This window comes from Macaca mulatta, chromosome 2 (genome assembly GCF_049350105.2).
Source record: "Macaca mulatta isolate MMU2019108-1 chromosome 2, T2T-MMU8v2.0, whole genome shotgun sequence".
NCBI lineage: Eukaryota > Metazoa > Chordata > Mammalia > Primates > Cercopithecidae > Macaca > Macaca mulatta.
In genome coordinates this window covers 128,349,174-128,373,876 of record NC_133407.1, presented here as the reverse complement: position 1 = coordinate 128,373,876, position 24,703 = coordinate 128,349,174, and the positions used below count along the sequence as shown (strand labels likewise).

General features: G+C 39.6%; 1 long non-coding RNA gene across 1 annotated transcript in view; it reads right to left on the bottom strand.

The window, feature by feature from the left end:
- LOC144339533 (uncharacterized) overlaps positions 1-24,703 on the bottom strand; it is a 299,906-nt gene that overhangs the window by 168,400 nt on the left and 106,803 nt on the right. The window contains exon 2 of the long non-coding RNA XR_013414558.1: positions 9,366-9,648. This is a non-coding gene — a long non-coding RNA (uncharacterized LOC144339533). The remainder of the gene's footprint in view (positions 1-9,365; positions 9,649-24,703) is intronic.

Here is a 24,703-nt window from a genome sequence, read left to right as displayed (position 1 = left end):
ATCCTAGAAAAACAGCCCCAAACCATGAAGTAGGGGTGTCATTTTAGAGTTGCAAAATTTGAATTCCTGTTTGTCCACCACAACCTCAGAAAGAAGACAGAAAAATACAGCAAAACCCCTTCTCCTATTATAACACCAAACCAGTGCTCCAACAGCCCAAAGAGATTTATAAAAATATGCATGTTATCCATTTGACCCTTGGAAAAATTATAGTCTAGCTTTCTAATGAAAAAGTTATTATTTTTAGGATTTATTCCCATGTGTGAATGGTAAAGCACATCTATCATTGGATAATAATATACAAGAACTTCAAGGGTTCTGAAGAATGGTTCATTTTCCTGTGTTCTATCTTACATAATCTGTGGGGCCAGCAAAATTCCCTTTGCTGCAGTGTCCTCTCCTCCAAAGGGTAGAAAGGTGCCTGGCCAGAAGCAAAAACACTTCACTGGATCTGGTACTCCCTCCCATCACTGCATTGGCCTGGTAAGACCTGAGTCGGAGAGTTGATGATGAGCAAATGGCACTTGAATTTATTGCTGCACATTCTCCCACAGCTTCTTGCTTGCCTGGGACTCTTGTTTCTCTGACTCTCTTCCTTCTATCTCCTACAGATGTGGGAAATACCTGCTTTGAGAAATAAAGAAGCTGCTGAATCTATAGAATTAGCTTCCATAGAGTCAACTCCTATGTGGGTGTCCCCTGTGGTCATGGAGCTCCCACCCATAACTTTTTACGTGTGTTCTCATTCTTCCAGGGTCACAGGCATAGACATTTGTTGAGAAGATCATGATGGAAGTTAGGATACAAGATAGAGACCCAAACTGAAATCAGAGCTATCCTGATGGTCTAGTCTAAGCAGGTGAGCCAAGGGGCCTTTTCTCCATCTGTAGACACATCAAACAGAGTATCACTGATTGGTTGGAAGAGGGCAGTTACCAGCCACCTCATTGTAATGTAAAGAAATTGGACTTTGGAATCACATACCTCAGAATTTGAATCCTGGCTCTCATGCTTGCTAGCTATGCTTCCTTAGCAAAACTGTATTTTATAATCTGAGCCGGGTTTTCCTCATTAAAAAAAAAAAATAGGTATATAATATCCCTTCATGGGGTTTTGTATGGATTAAAGGAGATTCTGTGACATAATGCATGCGGCATGCAGGCAACTCTCAAGAAGGGTTGGTTGTCCTTCCTCTCCCCTTTTCCCTTCTCTGCTGAGGGTACCATCATATATTTTCCTGGCCCCTGAAAATGCTGATTGGAAAAGAAAAGAAGAAATGGCGGAGGAGCACAGGAAAAGCAGAAAAGGAAAAGAAGAAACTTCGAGCTAGTACTTATCTGCAAGCACGACTTAAAAAAACTTGACTGTCAAAGTATCTATTGTCCTTGAAGTAGTGTTTAAAGAGAATGTTCTTTTCAACATAAAATCTACCATAGGCTTGTTTATTATTTAATGTTTTCCTCATTATCTCCCCAATAATTTGAGCATTATTCACATTTTAAAAGCCAGGGTTGCCTCTCCTACATAATTCGATTGAAATAAACTCTTTTCTGGTAGCCAGACGTGTCATTATTGGTCCTAACCAGAGTTCAAGAAGAGGATGACCGTAGCTCACAGTCAAAGCTTTGAGTCTTGTTCCAGTGGCACTGGGGCCCGTCCCAGTAAGCCACCTCCTTGCCATCACACTCAGGCTGCTTTATCAGAGAAACAAGGTCAAGAAGAGGGAAACACTTGGAAAGATTGATGGGGAGCCAGAAAAGGAGGCTTAATCCATGGAGTTCTTGGCGCCAGTCATCACAGACAATCTCTAAATTGTAGCCAAGAGAGAATACCAGTCTCAAGATGTCTGTCGGCCTTGCTTCTACAGAGAGTGGTGTTTCAGAAACTAAAAGTCTAAGCTGACAGGAAGGGAATCCTCCTACAGTCCTTTGGTGCACTGTTGATGAATGAAGTTGGTTTGCCTGGTGAGGGCAAGAGGGGTGAGCTATGTAGACTGAAAAACAAAATGGAAAGTTAAGTGTAGTTTAGCAGCTACAAGAATCATCCACAGGCTATTATAGATGCTCGCTGACTTTGGCATCATTCTATTCCAGAAGTCCTAACCATCTGGAATGTTACGCTAGTTAAAACATTTCTATGAACACTTCAGTTGTTTTAGTATGATCACACCACTGCCAGCAGGCTCATCATACTTTAATTTTATTGAAAATAGCAAGACCTGTTGATTTACATAACTTTTCATCCTGAGCCACAGTTTAGTCTCCTTCTAGGTTTTCTAACCCGGTGGCTTAAACCTATGGCTGGACATTGGAATCACCTGGGGATCCCATGCCCAAGCCATTACTCATGTTAATTATTAATGTATCTGACTCTTTTGGGGCAAGACACGGGCATCAGGATTTGTTTTTAAAGCTTCCCAGGTGATTCTCATGTGAAACCAAGTTTGCAAACCAGAGTCATAGTTTAAAGATGTTGAGAGTGGATGGGGGAGTGAACAGACCTAATACAACCAAGAAATAGGCAGCGTTCTCAATATTGATCACCCTCTTACTGGGCAAATTAGGGAGGCAATACAAAAGTTCTCTGCACCTTTTTGCATGTTTTATGAAACATTTTATGTAAAGTCAGATTTGCTTAGGGTGAGTGACAAGTTCTACAAGAAGTATAGTATATCTGTCCAGAACTCTGATCTTCTTAAAAAAACTTTTATACTTATGCCCACGTTCTCTGTATCAGGCACAGTACAAGTTGCTAAGGATGCGATGATGATGATGATGAAACATGGAGCTAAATATTATTAGCATTTCCCTGCGATGTGTGAGATTTGAAGAGGTTCAATAATTTGCCCAAGGTTACATAGCTAGTATATGTCAGTGGGGGAGGCTTTAAGCCAGGGATTTGAAATCTCACTTAGCATGTAATGATGACTTAGGCAAATATGGCACTGTCCCACTTTTTAATCAGAGTTTATTATTCTATTTTGGCATCACCAGAATTAATCCAATGGTAGGCCTGTGATATTTTGTATAAAATATTTGCTGAATTAGATATTTTCTCACCCTCTCAGCCTAGTATGGAAAACAGATACATACATGATGATTATAACATAATGTATCAATGGATGCCCAAAGTATTATCAGAGGAGAAATAAAGGGGCAGTTAATTCTGCTTAAGCAGAGAGGATGGTGTCAGAGGAGGCTTACAAATAGGAGCATGGTTTTTGAAAGGCTTTAAAGACTGAATAGGAGTCGGCCAGATACAGAAGGAGGAAGGATGCTGAATGGAAAGAACAGAAAGACCAAATACACAAGAAAGTGAGAGGCACACTGGAGAAATGATCAGCCTGTATCAGTCGTAAACTAAGTGTACATTGTAATCGCTTGGAGGCTTGTTATAAACACAGGTTGCTAGGCCAAATCTCTGAGGCTTCAGATTTAGTAGGGCTGTGTGAGACTGAGAATTTGCATTTCTAATGAATTTTCAGGTGCAGCTGATGCTTCTTGTCCAGGGACCCACTTTGTTGGGAGCCTCTGGTGTATATGAGCATCATCTGGAAAGCCCCACAGCTTTTGTGTGTATGAGAGGCATGCCAACGTCAGCAAGACTTGCACCAAAAGCAAATCCCCCGAAGAGATGAGGATCTCCTTTTCCTGCAAGGAGTGGAGGTTAAATTTTACTGTTGGTTTTGGGAGCAATTCATACTGAAGCTGTCCAGTGGGAGGAAACGGAAAAACCACAACTTGGGACTGAAACAAGGGAAACTGGGATTTTATCGCATCTCTGCCCCATCAGTGCCCCTATTCACAGGCTAGTGGGGCCTGAGGCTAAGGAGCTGAAACACACTAGCTCTTTGTTGAACCACTGAGTGTTTGTGGCACTTTTTGCAGGGAAGATGGCATTTTTCACAGCTCTTCCTCCATTTTTGGCCCCGTGGGTGCTGACCACAGGTGAGTTCCTGTGTTAATCACCAAAGTGATCTGTTGACCATCAGTGTCCAGCCATGAGGGATGAGGGGATGTGTCGAGAATGTTTTCATGCAGAGAATGAAGAGGGTAGAGGAATGTCAGGCTAAGTTGGGTGGGACTGGGACAGATGACACCCTTGTGAAATTCTTTTTTCCCCCACTTCTAACTCAATTACCATGCTTTGCTTCTCTCATTTTCCAGGATAGAAAAACCTAGGATGCATCTGCCATTGTTTTCCAAACCCTTTAAATGGGATGAGCAACTTGGAAAGGTCAGCCTCCAAGAATGCTATCTATTTCTCTCTCTCCACCCCACCCACCTAGGACAGACAAAACCAGATCTGGAGGTCATATTTGTCCAATAATTGAGAAGCAAGTGGCATCTAGCTCCAATACTCTCTGTCTTCACTGGGTTGCTTTGCCAGCTGACAGCCATCAGCTGTGTGTGTTACATTCCAGACAGGGACCCCTCTAAGCCCCACTATAACTGCCAGGGAGTAACATAGGAGAGTGGGAATCGCCTACCAGAGGCAGGGAAAGGAAACAAAATCATGAAGTTTGGATTCTGTGTTCCAGCTTTGTTTTCTTCATAATGCAGTTCCCTATGACTCCATTGCAATCTTCTGGAATACTTCTAGAAACCCACTTAGTAGTCTGTGGAGTTACTTGGCCAATATGGTCCTGGAGATAGTCACATTTCAAGGTTTTGCTTTTCCTCCTGTTGAGCAGGAAGCAGGGAGACAGAATCATCACCCAAAAGGCAAATATTCCCTAACACAGGGTGAGCATGGTACTGGGGTTTGCACTGGAGGCCTGTACTCCATTTCTCTGGAGGATGGGATCTTTACTATCAGGATTATTGATGAGATTCTGGCTTCCTTTCCAGAGATGAAGTATTTTTGTCATCATGTCTATTATTCCTCACAAGAACCCAATTAGAAGAGATTGCCTCAACAGAGAAGGCTGATTAAATTCACAGATTTACTGCAATACCACTTTGGGAGTTGTGGAAAATCAGTTTCACTGCTAAGCTGCCTTCCTTTAAAAAAAAATCAAGCTGTGAGCCTGCACCTTTAATTATCCATCTATAACAGAACACAAAATACCCATAACCTTGCAAGCAGCTTACTCTTCCCCCAGAGAGGCTCAGAATGCTTCTTCCAGGCTCATAGTACCTCCTCAAGGGGCAGGTGATGGCTTCTATGTTCATGGGACACAAGGGGAAATTTTGACCCGGCAGTAGGGTAGAGAAGACAGAGGCCTGCTGCCTGTTGACTAAAGAAAAAAGTCAAGCTTTGAAAGAATTAGAGTTAGTTACATTCAGAAGTCTTATAAGGACTATAGACTGAGCCTGGGAATTAATTCATTTCATAATAGGGCAATATTTCAATTCATAGTTTACATATAGGGGGTGAATATTCAGTATGTGCAAAATCGCAGCAAGGTTTGGGTGTGAGAGGACATCTGGGTAGAGATTACAGAAGCATAATTACTGACTTGGCTGGATGTTATCTTGAGTGTAAAAAAAGGCAAGGACTAGGGCCCTTTACCTCTTAAAGAGTATAGTGACTCCGGCAAAAGACATTGCGGGTGTGTGGGTTTTGTCTTCAGAGCATCCCTCCGGAGAGCTGCATGTTGTCAGAGTTAAGGCTTTATGAAATTATGCTGGAAAGCAGAAATGACCAAACATAGATTCTTACATTTGCTATTTTGTCTCACACCTGGAGACGGGTCAAAAAAGAAGACTTTCCTTTGCAAAGTTTGCAACCAACTTGGGCAAGGAGTCTTTGTGTTAGTTGGGTCCCAGAAAAGCTGCTGTCAAGTAGCAATGATATAAATGTAATCTGATTCTCCATAGAAATGAGGACTGTACTGATGCTGCAATCAATCCTGACCCCAAACCTCTTGCTCCAAAGTTACAGGAGCAGCCACAAGCACCACTTTCAAACTTCTAATTTTCTATTCAAGATAGTTCCTTTTCCCCCAAAGTCTTCTGTTTCTTTAAAGCAGCATTTCCCACACTGTTTTTAGCAGAATCTTAACCTCCCAGGGTGTTCTGGAGGAAAAAACAAGGTTTCATGGAGATAAATTTTGCATAGTACTGTATGCTCTATACCCCTTTGTTCAAGATCCTTACTAACATACTAAAGATAAGAGCTAACTCTCAATGAAAATCTACCTGAAGCCAAACACTAAGTACTTTTTATATGTTTTATGTCATTATATCTTCAAAAAATAATACTCTGAGAAACGTATTAATTTATCCCATTTTACACATGTGGAAATTGAGGTTTGGCGTGGTTAACTGAGTTGTCCAGTTAAAAGTACAAAGGCAAAAGGTGGAGCCAGGTTTGAAATCTACTCTCATTCCCAAGTCTGTGCTCTTAATCTCTAAGCTTTATCTTCTTCCCACTAACTATACAGACACTTTCTTATATTGCTGTTAATGTCTTTTTCATTACTGCTTCTTTACACACAAATGAGTCCATTCCTAACTGTAGCAGTTAGTCATCTTTTGTTTATCTTTTTTTTTTTTTCATGTCATTACATGGGCCAGCTCAGTATCATTTTAGGTAGTATCTTCCCTTAACATCAGGTGTTTCCATTCCTATCTTATTTGGCCTTCGTGTAACTGCTTCAAGCATGCTTTAGTGGATTTTCATCTGTATCTTTGACAGTTTATGGATAAACAGAGATGTAAGGAAGACAGGATGTGACTGAGTTTATTTACCCTGCCTTTGGCAAAGGAGGCTTTGTTCAGTAAATGAAAGTCAGTAAAAAGTAAAAGTAGGATAAAAAGTGATGCCAAGAGTATATAGCTAGTTCTCCATGTTATGTAGGATATGGATTTCTTCCACTACTGAGGTCTTTGTAATTAGTAGATAAGTCATTTTATTGGAAGTGAGAGGTAGGATAAAGAGAGGGAGAGAGAGAAAGTGATTTTGTAACCTTCAGTTTTATCTGAAAGTAATTGTTCACTAAACTTGGAAACCGTGTTGACCACTAATGACCTTACCAAAGCATATACTTGCTCAGGAAATGGGCTGTTTGAGAGGGGATAAGAGAAAAACGTGAGTTATTAGCAGTAGCCCTGTCTCAGCAGGGGCAGGGCCAAAAGGAAAAGGTACTAGAAGTGCTATCTTTGGTTCCATTAGATTGCACACGGTTCCTAATCTCCCCCATCATGCTTGATCCTAACTAAGTCAGCTTCCTTTTACAGCTCTGTGTTCTTTGTGTTCTTTGAGAGCCCACGTATGATAAGATTGACTCTCTCCTTCCCCCCTTGATCAGTCGGGACTAATTTAATGAGCATCTACACTGTCCTTCATATGCAGGCCAAATGTCTTGTGTGGCTTGCATCATGTATGAGGAAGTGTTTTGTGGCTGAGACTGTGCTTAATGCTCTCTAGGGATGACTGATCTCCTTCCATCTTCCCGACGGTCTTACCACATAGAGCCTGTTATGAGCTATGCTTTAGGAAAGAGTCCACTGAGTCTGAGAGAGGAGAAATGACCTGAAGGACACTCAGCTAGTACGGTGTAAGCAGGGACACCAACCTCACTCCTTTGATTCTGAAGCCTGCACCCTTTATGACTATCGCATATCCCTGCCTCCCACATTACACGATACGTGAGTGAGTGGAAGCTCCTCCACTGCCATCCCATTCTTCCTGCAGGGTATTCTGTTTTGGAAATGTTAAAAAAAAAAAAAAAAAAAAAAAAAGGAAAAAAAAATGTTTGACTCATGTATTAAGAGCAAATGTTATTACTAACTAGGTAAGTGGGACCTGCAGTGCTGCTAGGAAAAAACTAAATCAATCAGGAAATCATTAATTTTGGAGGAAACACTAACTATAGGAATATAAATTCTGGGTAAAATTGTCAAGAACACCAATGTTGCCTGCAGCCCAAGTAGACTTTCTCGAGTTTTAGGCTGTGATTGAGATACTAGAATTCACTTTTATTTCTCTAGCTTTGCAAAAGGTACTTGGAACTGGTCTGAAATGTCATTTAATTCTCTCAGTGCATACAGTAAGCCACCTTTTAAAACACAGGTAACCTCTCATAATCAGGAAAATACCCATAAAGGAGGGGATGAGGGGTGGGGACAACTATACTGCCGTTTTTGTTTGTTTGTTTGTTCGTTTGTTTTGTTTTGTTTTGTTTTTCTAAGGCAGGATCTCACTCTGTCACCCAGGCTGGAGTGCAGTGGCACAATCATGGCTCACTACAGGCTCTAGCTCCTAGGCTCAAGCAATCCTCCCACCGCAGCCTCCTGAGTAGCTGGGACTACAGGCACACACTACCATTTCCAGCTAATTTTTGTATTTTTTAAGGAGACAGGGTTTTGCCATGTTACCCAGGCTGGTCTCAAACTCCTGGGCTCAAGTGATCCACCTGCCTCAGCCTCCCAAAATGCTGGGACTACGGGCATTGAGCCACTGCACCTGGACTATACCACTTTCTTACATTAAACACTTTGAAAATTAAGCAGGAGCTAAGCAGCAACAGAAAGAAATGAACTATTGAGACACACAAAGTCATGGAGGAAAGTTCAATGTATATTGCTATGTGAAAGACATCCATCTAAAAAGGCTATGTGCTGTATGACCCAACTACCTCACATGCTGAAAAAGGCAAAACTGGAGAGAGTAAAAAGATCAGTGGTTCCCCGGGGGGTGGGAGGGAGGGATGAACAGGAGGAACACAGGAGATTTTTAGGGTGGTGAGATTCTTCTGTATTGTACTATAATGGAGGATACAGGTTATCATATATTTGACAAAACCCATAGAATGTACAAGCAAAGAGTGAACCCTAATATAAACTGTGCACTTTAGTTAATATCATATAGCTGTTGGCTCATCAGTTGTAGCAAATGTATGGAAACAGAGTTGAAAGGGTTGAGAGCGAAGATGGGAACTCTCTGTACTTTCCCTTCAATTTTTCTCTGAACCTGTAACTGCTCAAAAAATAAAAGTCTTAGTTTAAAAAAAAAAAGGCCGAAGAGAAGCACATTATTTCGCAGCATCATAGCATCTCTCTAGATGATAGTCTCCTTGTTGTGGGGGAAAGATCCTCTCAACACATTATAACAACTCATTGCTCTGATTGCGACAACCAAGGAATATACGAAAGGCCAATTTAAACATGTCAGCGGGTTCGAAGGACAAAGCAACTTTGTGTCACAATAGAATTCATCCCTTGGAACGTGGAGATGGCAGGAGATAAAACAATACTCTTTATCACCGGCAGATTAACCGGCAAGGACATGTTCTTTCTGTTTATCCTATAGGCTCCAAAGGACAATGAGCCTTTTGTCTTTACACCTGTTGCAGGGAAGGAGCCTAGGACAGAGGTGTGGTGGGGTTTATGTGAGGCCATGCAGTTCAGGTTTCTTACCTGCATCTCTGATGGTACACCCTGTTTCACAAAGGAACTTGGAGACTGAGGGAAAGGAGCAGGTCCAGGTGTTGCTTGAGGAGAAAGTAAAAATATACAAATCCTTGTTGGAGAGAAATATAGCAAAGCTGCGTCATGCTTCGGCTTTCAGCCAGACATCAGAGTTTTTTGGGGGTCTTGCTCTTCCTTATCCTCAGCTTCTCACTCAGCACATGGTAAAGGCTGGAGCACATGGTAAAGGCTGGACAGAGGCTTGCTGAATGAATGAACCTCGAGGACTTTGCTGTAAGAAAAAGAGTGCAGAAAAGTGATTTGTCAAAAGTGACACTAGGTTTATCCGGCTGTTTCACTAAAGTTTCCAAATACCCATTTTTTGGGACTGTGTGCATTGATGGCTTCCTTCATTCTAAACCCTTGCTTGTGGCCGGGCGCGGTGGCTCACGCCTGTAATCCCAGCACTTTGGAAGGCCGAGGCGGGCGGATCACAAGGTCAGGAGATCGAGACCACGGTGAAACCCCGTCTCTACTAAAAATACAAAAAATTAGCCGGGCGCGGTTGTGGGCGCCTGTAGTCCCAGCTACTCGGGAGGCTGAGGCAGGAGAATGGCGTGAACCCGGGAGGCGGAGCTTGCAGTGAGCCGAGATCGCGCCACTGCACTCCAGCCTGGGCGACAGAGCGAGACTCCGTCTCAAAAAAAAAAAAAAAAAAAAAAAAAAAAAAAAATAAACCCTTGCTTGTAATGGAATCTGTTGGTTTTAACTGGCTTCTTCAGGAACAAACCCTCCAATTTCCTTTGGGGTAGCCAGTCTTTCCCCTATTCTTAGTATGGGAAGTCGGAACTTAATAATTCCTTTTAACACTTCCTTTTTTCCCTGGAGAGCTGCTTGATTTGCATCTGTTCAGCTGTATCATCCCAAGGGGATACGGTCTGTGGCCTCAGCTCAGCCAGTCAGAGCACTGTTTCCCTTTGCTGTCAGTAGGATCAGAGAAGGACACATATCTCAAGTTAGACCCATGAGAATTCCACCTGAGATTTTGCTGGACTGATGTGAAATGTTATTTTTTGGCTGGAATTAATAAATTGGTAAAACACAAGCCTAGAGTTCTGAAACGAGCCAAGCCTAAAGTCAACACATTTCCTGGACCCTTGAACAATATCAGCCACTAAATTCCTAGGACTTCAATTGCCTTACAACAAATTATAATTTACCAATGTGTCCATTTATTCTCCCTTTTATTGAAATTCTAAGTCTCCACTGTTCTTTTACATGCTGATGTCCTTCAGATTAGAATTTAGGAAGAAAATTCTGACTGGGAGGTGGTCTGTCCAGAGCCCCAACCACTCTCTGGTCTAATCGCACCTCCAAATGGATAAAGAGAACATCTGAAATGGAGAGCCCTAGAAATACCACTTCCAAATTCCAATAAAAGGCAGAAGTATTTGCTGAACATCTCACTACACCATGAATTCAAAAAAAATTGTGGCTTAGACAAAGTTGGCATGGGGTAGAGTCCTGCTGAATAGATTGAGACATCAGAGAATGGGCCCTTGGGCCACGCCTGGCACACGCTCCGAGGACATGGCCTGATGCCATGGCTCCCCCTCTGTCTCAATGCTCCATTAACACCTGGAGTGGAACTCAGGAGTTAGGGCAGCTTGCACTTGAAAAATAACCTCAGCATCATGGATGGGCTTGAAAAAGGAAGAGCAATGTTCTGCATCTCTTGATCCCACTCTAGCCACTAAATCTAGTAAGAACTAACACCTATTGTGTGTTGCTGGACCAAGCAAGGTACTGAGTACTTTTCTGGCATCAGCCCCTCTAACCCCCCTCACAACCCTATGTGGTATAAGTCAAATGGGGCCTAGAAAACTTACAGAGCTTGCCCTGGATCACTCAGCAGGGCTCAGACCAAGTAGAATGACCCAGGTGCTCAATCACAATATTGACTGTTCTTTGTAGCAAAGAATAATAACGGTGCCTGGATCATGGCTTTAAAATTATGAAAATTAATGTTACAACTGGGAAGAAGCCTCAACATCACTTAGCATGATGGAAAAGCTGAGGTACAGGGAATGACATGACTTCCCCAGAGTCAGCAAGTGAAAGCACGGGGTGATGAAATTTGGTCCTGGTCCACCAATTCTTTCTCAGAAAACACCCTGTTGTTTTAGGATATATGCACACCGTACCACATACAGGCATCACCAGTATAGATGCACAGATATCAAAGTTCTAAAATATTTCCAGACCAGTTAGCAACCTGCACTGTCCAGAGACTATCTCCCTCTCCCTTCAGGATTCCTGACCTCCCCACAATTAATCAATTAAAGGGTTAAGGTTTAGCATCACAGGGGGCCCCCAGGACCCTGCTCCATCCCAATGACCAGCATCCATTCTGAGTAGTCAACACCTCTGCTGTTTCAATTAAGTGTTTTTAATATGAGTCCTTTACTAATACAAAAGCCAGCACAGATTATGGGAACGTCATGGGTGAATTGCAGGACACATCTCAGTCATTAACATTGTTATCTCAAATATAACAGGTAGACAAAAGCTGATCATGCTAACCATGCCCAAGACAACAGGGAGAGGCCAGAATGGGGAAAGTTCATCTCTGGCATTCAGGGACTCTGGAAGCCTTTCCCTCCTCTTCCAGGCAGCATTCAAGGGTACTAGGTTAAGAGATGCCCTCCCTGCAGAGAGGAAAATTTCAGGGTGTCTGAATTGTCTTATGGGAGGCAAGATAGGTCTTGCCTCTCTCACCTTCCCTGTTTCTTTCTGGATGGCAGCCTCAAGCCACGGGAGCTAAACTGACAGCTGGGAAATAGAAGGACAGGAAAGCTTGCCAGACACAGGGACAGGCAGGCCAAGGCTCCTTTCAAAGTCAGCGGGAAGTAGAAACACATCAGCTCTGCCAGTGACTAGAGACCAAAAAGGACCAGTGGAGCCACACTTTCTGACTCTTCTCAGCGTCAGAGATGGATAAATGAATTGCTTATGGAAGAGAGGCCCTAATGCATATCTTGCCCACCATGAGTCAAGTGTGCCCTGCTAGTCAGTCTGAACCCACCTAGATCCTAATGGTCTGCCTTCATAAGATGATGGTATATTGGTCAGTTTTCACAGTGCTATAAAGAACTACCTGAGACTGAGTAACTTATGAAGAAAAGAGGTTTAATTGACTCATAGTACTACAGGCTTAACAGGAAGCATGACTAGAAGGTCTCAGGAAACTTACAATCATGGCAGAGGGCAAAGGGGAAGGAAATGCATCTTAACATCCTACCATAGCAGCAGGAGAGAGAGCGAAGGGGGAAGTGCCACACACTTTTAAAGCATCAGATCTTGTGAGAACTCACTATCATGAGAACAGCAAAGGGGAAATCCACCCCCGTGGTCCAATCATCTCCCACCAGACCTCTCCTCCAACATTGAGAATTACAATTCAACATGAGATTTGGGTGGAGACACAGAGTCAAAACATATGAGACAGTTTGCAGAGGCCTGACTGAGATTATTGCTGTCTTAACACCCTGAGTATTGTGGTGTTACAATGGATAATATTACAAAGCAATGGATAAGGTGACACCTTTATTTGCATTTAGCTTTATGATTGCATTGGAACTACACTGTATTTATTACAGGATAATGAGAATAGAATCAAGGCAGACTTAATAAATGTACATCATACAAGGGATAAAGTTTTCTAGTGGTTTAAATAGAGAAACGTGATAGGAAAATGGCTCATCACACCCAACTCAGTGTTTCAGATGGGCTGATCTCAAATGAATCTATTTTTTCTAAGTGAGCATCTATATTTTTTAAATTGATACATGGTATTTGTACATGTTTATGGGCTACATGTGATATTTTGTTACAGGTATATAGTGTGTAGTGATCAAATCAGGGTATTTAGCACTATCCATCACCTCAAGTAGTTACCATTTCTTTACACTGGGAATATTTCAAGTCCTCTCTTCTAGGTATTTATTGTTTTTTTGTTTTTTTTTTTTTGAGACGGAGTCTCGCTCTGTCGCCCAGGCTGGAGTGCAGTGGTCGGATCTCAGCTCACTGCAAGCTCCGCCTCCTGGGTTTACGCCATTCTCCTGCCTCAGCCTCCCGAGTAGTTGGGACTACAGGTGCCCGCCACCTCGCCCGGCTAGTTTTTTTTGTATTTTTTTTAGTAGAGACGGGGTTTCACCGTGTTAGCCAGGATGGTCTCGATCTCCTGACCTCGTGATCCGCCCGTCTCGGCCTCCCAAAGTGCCGGGATTACAGGCTTGAGCCACCGCGCCCGGCCTCTTCTAGGTATTTATTTTGAAATATACAATAGATTGTTATTAACTATAGTTACCCTATTCTGCTATTGAACATTAGGCCATATTCCCTCTATCAAACTGTATGTTTGTACCCATTAACCAGTCTCTCTTCATCCCTCCCTCGACCCCCACACCCTTCCCAGACTCTGGTATTTGTCATGGTAGTCTCTTCCTTTAAAGGAACTTTTGTTCAGTCAAAACCATGCTCATAGCCTGGCACAGTGGCTCACGCCTGTAATCCCAGTACTTTGGGAGGCCGAGACAGCTGGATCACTTGAGGTCACGAGTTTGATACCAGCCTGGCCAACACGTAAAACTCTGTCTCTACTAAAAATACAAAAATTAGCCAGGCATGATGATATGTACCTGTAATCCCAGCTACTGGGGAGGCTGAGGCAGGAGAATCACTTGAACCTGGGATGTGGAGGTTCCAGTGAGCCAAGATCGTGCCAGTGCACTCCAGCCTGGGCAACAAAGCAAGGCTTCGTCTCAAAAACAACAACAACAACAACAAAACCACCATGCTCATGCAGCAAACAGCTACTATGTTTCAGCAAAACAACTTTGCAACTACATTTAACAAATACAGTCATTTTTTATTTTATTGGTTTTGTGTTGCTTTAATTTTTCCTCTGATTCAATTTGACCTTTATAATTGTTTACATCTAGTTTTATATGTATACATTTAAGTAACATAAAATGATTCAAGTCAACACCAGAGACCTACAATTATTTTTTCTTTAAATGAAATCTTAACTTTGAGAATCAGTAAGGGAAGCTCTTAAGAAAGGCATAGGCATCTGTAACATACTGGCATCTCATTAACCACTGTTAAATGAAGCACTATTCATCCTAGAACATTCTTCATAATTGCCTAAATATGAAGCAGTTCAATTGTACATCTTGGGGTTAGTGTATGCGCATTTAAGTCTCCCAGTTTAAGCCTTGTTTGAAATCCCCGTTAATGACAATGGTTTTCTAAGAATGTTAGTACATAGAGCTCTACTTTTTTGATTGACAGTAATTTATTCCTCCTGTTTACCAGTTGCTGGTTTATTACCATAATAACAATACAGGTTAAGCATCCCTAATCTAAAAACCCAAAATCTGAAATGCTCCCAAATCCAAAGCTTTTTGAGCATCATGATGACATCACAAATGGAAAATTCCATACCTGACCTCAGGTGATGGGTCCCAGTCAAAACAAAGTGAAAGCTTTCTTTCATGCACAAAAATATTTAAAGTATTACATAAAATTACCTGCTACACGTATAGGGCATACATGAAATATAAATTCATACAAATATGAACTTATATATGCCAATATTCCAAAATCAAAACCCACAACACTTCTGTTCCCAAGCATTTGGATAAGGGATACTCAGCCTGTAATACCAATCATTTATTGTAGTATTGAAATACTTCACAAATGTGGTGTTAAACATTTTATTTATGTTATTTCATTTAACCCATACAATTTACTCAATGACTTAAGTAAAACTGTCATTTTACAGAGACTTAGAAGGATTGTCATTTGTCCAAAGTTAACATAACTGGAAATGAAGGAGCTGAGATTGAACCCAGATATGTCTTCCTTTATCAACTCAGTTTTTTAACTTCTTTAAATTCTCTTGATTGTCCTTACTTTCTGGGCTTACCATATTTCCATAAAGCTAAGTTGTCATCAGTTGTAAGACAGTCCATTGCGTATGTGCCAATACAATGAGCACAGGCTGACAAACTGTAACACTGAGCTTTATCACTAGAATTTTTATTTCATATTGATCAAAAGTGCTCTATTTAATAAACAGTCCTAGTGATATATATACATATATATATGTGTGTATATATATATTTATCTAACATTACTTCTGTGCACATGAAAAAAATAAAAGCAGAGGAGTCCAGCTTTTCTTAATCATTTTTTAGATCAAGTTCATCAGTGTCTGTCTTTTCATAGTGTCATTCTCCATGTCAGCAAGGGCATTGATGGTATAGTGTTTCTTAAAAGAATGTTCCATTATTGGATCTAAAGTTTTCTTCCAATCTGCTGCCATTCTTTGCACAGGTTTTGATATGTATGTGCAGGCAAAGTCAACACTTCTCATTTGAATATACAAAATACACATCTTGGAGTCAATGAAATATGGTATTATTATGCTTACTGTAGACTATGTTAAAAAATCAACCATCCACAAATGTAAGGAGTATTTTACAATGTTTTGGTTACACTGGGCACCTAGATCTAATATCATATTTTAGCCTGCTAAGAATCATTAGAATGTATTTATGTTCCTTTACTTACATTATCTCCATTTATTGAATGCTTATGATATATTGGTCTAGAGTCTTTGCACGTATTTACTCATTAAACTGAAGGAAGAGCTACATTGTCCCATTGAAGAAAATAAGGTCAGAGAGTTTAGATAACATGTTTAAAATCACATTGCTTCTTAAGCGGCAAAGCTACAATTTGACTTCAATCTCTCTAACACCAAACTCCATTCTACTAACTACCACGTGACACTACAATCCACATAAACACACACATTATTAGTGTCAGAATTGGCAGCTGATATTAATGGTCCTTATTATGTGCTATGTAATAAGCTATTTCTATTTCCCTTAGCCTTCTTTCTGCCTGCATGTGAGTATATAAAGTATTATGAACATGAATTCTTATTGACTCCTGTCCCCAAAGCCAAATATGAACAGTAACCCTCAGGGACTGATCTGGAGGTAATGGGCCAGTATTTCCTGCATCCTGGCAATGTATCACTCCCTTGACCATCTTGCTTTAAAGGTTTCTCGGAATTATCTATAAAAATGACCATAGTCCTGGCCGTTTTATAGTACTCTTACAGAAGATAGGTCCATGCATTCCCTTTTTAAAACAAACGATCAGAAAATTTCATTTTGGCAATCATTTTATAGAAATTCACATTGGTTTCTTTACATGTTTATGACCCATAATATGAAAAGAAAATATGCAGTTGTTTTATGTTGAACCCAAAGCAAAAGATTTTATTACTTAGCTGCCGTGCAATATAGCCATACTTAGGTCATTATTTTGCCTTTAAAATAAGAAAAATAATTTCAGAGGAACCCTGACCTCATTTTATAGTCTGGAAGTCAATGGCACAAATAGTTAGCAATACTCCTAAATGTTTTGCTATGGAAATAATGAATCTAGGAACTACTTTGAAAGTCAAGTGAAACAGCTTTTATAATGTGAGCTCATGGATTTGGGAGACCTTTATTTAAAGGCTCCTCACATGGTAGCTGTGAGGAGTGTCTCTTAATAATTCAGTCCAGGTGTTTAGAAACAAGAACAGGATATCTGTCATTTCTAGAGCCTGTAAATCAGACGTGGTTGGAGAGATGTCAGCTTCATCTGTGAAGGCTTTGAGATACTGTGAACAAATGTCTAGCCAAATGGGATGCGTCATTTAGGAAGATTTGCATGTTCTTTCTCCCAAGTGCCCAAGTCCCAGTGTCTGTCACTACTATCTCCTTAGCTGCCCATATAGAAAATTATTCTCGATATTCCCCTCTTATTTGATCCCTATATCCAATTGATCTTTGAGTCTTACCAATTCCACCTCCTCGATAACTCCCTAATCTGCCTACATCTCTCCATCCTGACTGTCAACACTCAGTCACCACCATGGCTCACCTGGATAACTGACCCAGCTTCTACCTCATCTAACTGATGCTTTCTGCCTCTGGTCCTGCTTTTTGTGAAGGGAAAAATCTAATTATATCACTCCCTGGCTTAAACTCTTCAATGACTTCCTGCAGCTCTCAAAATAAGGCCCAAAGAGTATCATATATTGTCCAAGGCTCCCAATGATGAGGCCCCTGTCAAATTCCCAAGCCGCATTTCTCTCCCTTTTCACTCCCATGTTTCCCTGCTCCAGTGAAATGGAACAACTTTTAGCAACTCAAATATTCTACCTTCAAGTTCTTATGCATGGGGTTTCCCTGCCTAAAATATCTGTCTGTTTGAAGCGCAGGGTTAGCTTTTACATCCTCTTAGGATGACTTCGGCCATTCCCAGGCTGGTTTCATGCCCCCTGCCATGTGCTCTTACTTCTTTATGATTATCCTATCACTTCGTGGATTCTACTATAATTACCCACGTTTGTGCCTCCCCTACCAGCCATAAATTTCTTGAGAGAAGAAGCAGTCTTTTACTCACTGTCATATGACAGGGCAGTGATTTCCATTCTGTGTACAGCACTGATGGTACAGAGAATGATTTCACAGATGCTCTCTTTAAAGCTTTTTAAAATTGTTCTACTTTTTGAAATACATACTTTCTCTTTGTAACAAGCTTGTTTTCTTCAAGAACCTCAGATGCACAGATTTGGATTAACTACAACACTTATTCCATGACACAGCCATTATTGGTCCTTGCATCACCCACTTGTATTTATTTTGCTAGTTATTTTATACCGTAATCAGTAGCCCTAAACTCACCATGCAAGAGAAAAGCTAAGATCTTCACAGTCGTGGACATTATTCATCTATCAATACCACACCTGTTCTGTCCTTTTGCATCCCTCTATCTGACCCTGTGTGCCATGCTCACCATTCTCCTGCCTTCTTTTTAAATTTTTTAATTGCCTCTATATTTATCTCTAACCTTTTTTTCCTTATGTTTGGTTGTTTTAAACTTTATAAAAAGGGTATCATGCTTACACAATATTTAGGAACTTTTTTCACTTAATATATTGCTGATAGTATCCATATTGTTGATGTTGCTGCAGGTCATTTGGTTTGATTGCCATATTTCATTCCATTTATGAATATACCACAGTTTACGCACCCACTCGCCGATCGATGAGCACCTGGGTTATCTACAGGCTTTTGCCGCTGTGAGCAGCAGTGCTCTGAACACTCGTGTGCATCTCTCCTGAGCGTGTGCAAGCTTTTCAATGGGGTAGAACTGCTGGGTCAGAGAGTATGGGAATAATGGATAATGGATATGGAGACGGGATAATGGGTATGGATAATGCCAAACTCGAATCCAATGGGATGGCACCAACTTATACTCCTACCAGTAACAAATATGAAATCCTGTGGTTCTACATCCTTTTCCATACGTGGCACTGTCAGCATTTTACATTTGGGCCTCTCAAGTATCTATAAAATGGTATCTCATCTAATCTAGATTTGTATTTTCCTCATCACTAATAATACTAAAAATTTATCCATGCATCTATTGCATACATGTGTTTATCTCTTCTGTGAAAGGCCTATTTCTGTTTTGTGCCCATTTTTCTTTTGACTTGTTTGTGCTACTCTACTGATATTTAGTCACTTTAACATATTTTGGTTCTAATTATTTGTAGATTGTGTGTACCTATTGCAGATTATCTTGTTGCAGTCTGCAATTTACCTCTCAGTATCTTTAGGTTTTCATAATGAATAAAAGTTCTTACTATACACATTTATCAATGTTTTCTCTTACAGTTAACTGTTCTTTGTGTCTCCCTAAAGAAATATTTCCCAACTAGTATTGGTTTTCTTTTTATAAGAGTAATATAGCATTTGCTTTAAAACTACATTTGAGTAAAAATAAGACATTTTAAAGAAAAACTAAAATGCTCCAAATTATACACAGTATATACCACAATTCATAATAGTGATGTGTAAATAATTGAAGTTTGGGAGACATTAACCATGTTCTCAAAATAGCATAAATTTATATTGAATAAATGAGCTCAGTTATTCATGCAGTAATTCAATTAACATATGTTTCAAATGATTCTCTCAGAGTTTCTATGTTTGAGACCTCCAGCTGGATCCTCTAGAAATGTTTGCTAAAACTATTTGAAGACACTCATCTAAGAGGTGTGTGTGTGTGTGTGTGTGCGTGTGTGTGTGAACTGTGTGTATGTATAGAAGATACAAAAGTAATAGAACAGAAGCAAAGAGTATATGAGAGCTAGGTGAAACCTTAAGGATGCTCGCTTTATGGTACATATATGAAAACCAAACCTAGGCTTGTCCAAGTTCAGGAACAGGTTGCACCAGAGTGGGATTAGAGTATTGCTTAGTCATTGGCTCCCAGCACCTCCCCTGGTGAACTTCAGCCATAAGGATATGCTTCTCAGAGTGAGCAGGAAGTCTTTGCATTTATCAGCACTGACGGCTTAGTTTGCATGTTTTCCCCCCTCTCTTTCCAAATCAAAAAATATGCAATTCCTAGTCCTTTGCATTAAACTCCATACCTCACATATGACATTCAACAATACCAAAGTAGACTTTTTCATAATATGGCAGTGAGTGAAATTTCGCAGCTCCTTAACTCATGAAGTAGGTTGTGGTAGAGGTTTCTGTATTTGAGCTGCTTTTGAACTAGAACCTACCGCTGTCCACACATCTTTAAGGTGCTAGGCACATCGTGGCATTCAGCCAGAACTTGCTGGAATAAACTAAAATACTCTGTGGAAACAGGCAAACTAATAAGAACGTTCACCCTCCAAGTTGTTTAAACAGACGGTTTATTTTTGAAAGACAAAAAAAATGTGTAAAAGAAACTAAAATTAGGGTTGATCTCAGTTGATCCTCATGGTGCTAGGGAAATGGTTTTTTGGGCCAGCTGTCATGTGATTAGAGTGGGCCATTTTTCTCCTTTTTCTAAGATTATATTTTGGGGACATCTTGGTACTGGCATTTCTTTACTGACTCATTTGAAAGAGACTTATACATATATTGTAAACTCTATGTCTGGAGCTAAAGAAAGGAAAGAAATAGAATAAAATGCTTCTCTATCTTAAAAGCTATCCATGACCTCAAGTCTACCCCAAATGGACCTGCCCATCCGTTTCTTTTTCTCTCTTTAGCTCTTATGCAGAACAAGGCAGGACATAGCAACATGGTCATTTTGATGTAAAATTGTAATTTAAAATGATGTTTTTAAATCAACTTTTTACCTAAAATATGAGAATAACCAAACTCTCTGAGGCTCATTTTGTGACTCACCAACCCTACACCCATTGCTTCTACCCTCTTCCTATGAGGGCAAATGTAAAGACCCAAGGCAGAGGCAACAGGAAGTTGGGTCTGAGGGATGGAGTGAGGATGTCTGTTTTTTTCCTCATTTTGGTAATATGTTCAATATGGAAGTTCAACAATGTATTTTTTAATTTTAAAATTTATGCCGGGCGCGGTGGCTCACGCCTGTAATCCCAGCACTTTGGGAGGCCGAGGCGGGCGGATCACAAGGTCAGGAGATCGAGACCACGGTGAAACCCTGTCTCTACTAAAAATACAAAAAAAAATTAGCCGGGCGCGGTGGCGGGCGCCTGTAGTCCCAGCTACTCAGGAGGCTGAGGCAGGAGAATGGCGTAAACCCAGGAGGCGGAGCTTGCAGTGAGCCGAGATCGCGCCACTGCACTCCAGCCTGGGCGACAGAGCGAGACTCCGTCTCAAAAAAAAAAAAACAAACAAACAAACAAAAAAAACAAACAAAAAAAATTTATAACATTTTATGGCTGGGTACAGTGGCTCATGCCTGTAATCCTAGCACTTTGGGGGCTGAGATTGGAGGGTTGCTTGAGCTCAGGAGTTTGAGACCAACCTGGGCAACATGGTGAAACCTTGTCTCTGTAAAACATATACAAAAAATTAGCCAGGTGTGGTAGTGCACACCTGTAGACCCAGCTACTCAGGAGGCTGAGGTGGGAGGATCACCTGAGCCCAGGGAGGTCAAGACTGCAGTGAGCCAGAATTGCACCACTGCACTCCAGCCTGGGTGACAGAGTAAGACCCTGTTTTCAAAAAAAAAAAAAACAAAAAAACAAAAAAACATTAAATAATACAAAAGTCTATATACTCACATCCATGTAGTATACAGAATATTGTTACATACACCCTGCGTACCCATCATCCAGTTCAAGTAATAAAACCTTTCCAGCCCTACTGCAACTGCCCATATCAATCCCCCTTTCCTCTTATTTATTTCTTCAAAAGTGTTTATTTAAGTGACTGTTACGTGTCAAGTAATGTTCTAGGCACTGGAAAACAGTACAATTAAAAATAAAACAGACAAGAAGACCCGAACTCATGGAGCTTTTATGAAAGGAAACTATTCTTCTGAATTTTGGGTTCATCATTCTCTTTTTCTTCCTCATACGTTTTCTATGTGTATAAGAATTTCTAAACAATTTATGTAACTTTACTATCATACTGCATGAATTCTTCTAAGTTTTGTTTCTTTCACTTAATATTTTTGTGCATGAAGTTTGAATTCATTAATGTTCAGTTTTCATGGTCTTACATTATGTGAATATTTCACAGTTTATCCATTTTCCTGTTTATGGATATTTAAAGTATCTTTAGTTTTGCTATTGCAAACAATGCTCCTATGAAATGGTATCAACCATTTGAATACAGGAAGCCCTTGACCAACACAGGAGTCAGGGGGGCCACCCCCATCGCAGTAAAAAATCCAGGCATAACTTTCGATTTCTGTAAAACTTCACTACTAATAGCCTGAGGTTGGCCAGAAGAAGCCTTACCAATATCATAAACAGTCAATTAACATATAAATACACTAGTATCTACAAATATTTTGTGCATTCAGGACATACCTTTTCTTAATTTTTGCAACATTTCTAGGCTACATGGTTTGTCTGTGAGTTTTTTCAAATTGTTGCAAATCTCCAAAAAATTTTCCAGTATATGTATTGAAGAAATGTGCATGAAAATGGACCCACGCAGTTTAAGCCTATATTGCTAAAGGATCAACTGTATACCAGTTGTGTTTCTCCATTCTGCTATTGATAGACATATGGGTGGTTCTCATTTGTTGCCTGTTATGAATAAAACTGTTGTGAACATTAGTCTTTCAGTAGGTATATGTTTTCACTTCTTGTTAAATGCCTAGGAGTGAAATTGCAGTGTCATATGGGAAATGCATGTTTGACTTCATAAAAAAACTGCCAAAATGTTTTCCAAAAAAAAAAAAAAAAAAAAAGCTATACCATTTTACACACCTAGTTGCAATGTATGGGGGTCCCAGTTGTTCCACATCCATGCCAACACTATTATTAGTCATTTTCGCTCTAGCCATTCTAGTATTGTGAAATGGCATCTTGTTGTGGTTCAATGTGCATTTTCCAGAAGACTAGTGGCATTAGGTATCTTTTCATGTGTTTATTAACTTTATATCTTCTTTCATAAAGTGCCTTTTCAAGTCTTTGGCCTGTTTGTTGTTGTTGTTGTTGTTGTTGTTGTTGATGTTCTTGTCATTTATTATTGAGTTTGGGAGTTCTTTGTATATTCTGAATCATATATTCCAGATACAAGTCCCCTGTCAGAGTCGTGTATTAAGAATATTTTACCCCAGTCTGTAGCTTGCCTTTTGACTTTCCTAAAGGTATCCTTTCAAGAGTAGAAAGTTTTTATTTTGATAAAGTCTAATTAATTTTTTTCATTTATTTAATCTAAGAATCTTTGCCTACTCTAAAGTTAAAAATAAATCTTTTATTCTACAAATATTATAGTTTTGGCTTTTATATTTAGACCTAAAATCCATTTCGAATTAATTTTGGTTTATGGCATGAAGAAAACATCAAAATTAATTTTTTAATATGAATGTCCAGTTGTTCCCACATCACTTATTATAAGAAAAAAACTTTACCTTTTCAGTGTAATTACTTTAAAATCTTTTCAAAAAATCAATTGTGGGCTGGTGGTTCTATTTCTGAATTTTCTTCTGTTCCATTGATCTATATGTCATTTGTATTTCAAGACCACATTGTCATGACGAGCAGAGCTTTATAATAAGCCTGAAAATTAGGTAATGTAAGTCTCCCAACTTTGTTCTTTTTGAAAATTGTTTTGGCTATTCTTGGTCATTTATGTTTCCATATAAATTATAAAATAAACTTGTTAGTTTCTACATAAACATTTTCTGATATTTTGACTAGGATAGCACTAAATCTGTAAACAAATTTGATACAACTAACATCTAAACAATATTCAGTGTACCAATCCATGAACATAGTATGTCTTATTATTTATCTAAGCCTTTTTCAATTTCACTCAGCATGCTTAATGATTTTCAGTGTGGACATCTTGAACATGTTTCATTCGGTTTCTTCCTAGATACTGGCATTTTTTTATGCTTTTGGTTTATCTTTAAGATAACCTTTTAATTTGGGAATATTTTCAGATTTACAAAAAATTGTGAGGCTAGCACAGAGAATTCCCATATACTCTACGGGAACCAATATATAACCCCTGTTATTAATGTCTTACCTTAGTGTGGTACATTTGTCACAATTAATTAACCAAGATTGATAAATTATTATAAACTAAAGTCTATACTTTATTTAGACTTCCTTAGTTTTTACCTAGCATCCTTTCTCTGTTCCAGGATCTCATCCAAGGTACCATATTACATTTAGTTCTTATGTATTCTTAGGCTCCTCTTGGCTGTGACAATATCAATTTACTTTTTATTATCTTCACAATATTACAATTTTTCTCCAAAATGGTAGGGATACTGAATATCCACATCTAAAAGAGTAAAGCTGGACCCTAACCTCACACAATAACAAAAATTAACATTAAATGTATCAATGACCTAAATATGAAAGCTAAAACCATAACAACTCTTAGAAAAAAGGACTAAATCTTCATGACCTTGGATTTGGCCATGGGTTCTTAGATAAGATACAGCAACAAAATAAAAAATAGATAAACTAGACTTCACCAAAATAAAAACATTTTTGTAATTTCAAAGGCCATTACCAAGAAAGTGAAAAGACAAACTATAAAATACAATAGAATATTTTGTAAATCATATATTTGATAAGGATCTAGCATGGAGAGTATATAAAGAGCTCTTACAACACAACAATAAAAAACAAACCAATTTAAAAGTACACAAATGCCTTAAATAGACATTTCTCCAAAGAAGATATATCCAACCAAGAAATGGCTAACAAGTACATGAAAAGACATTTGACATCACTATATAAGGAAAATGTAAAC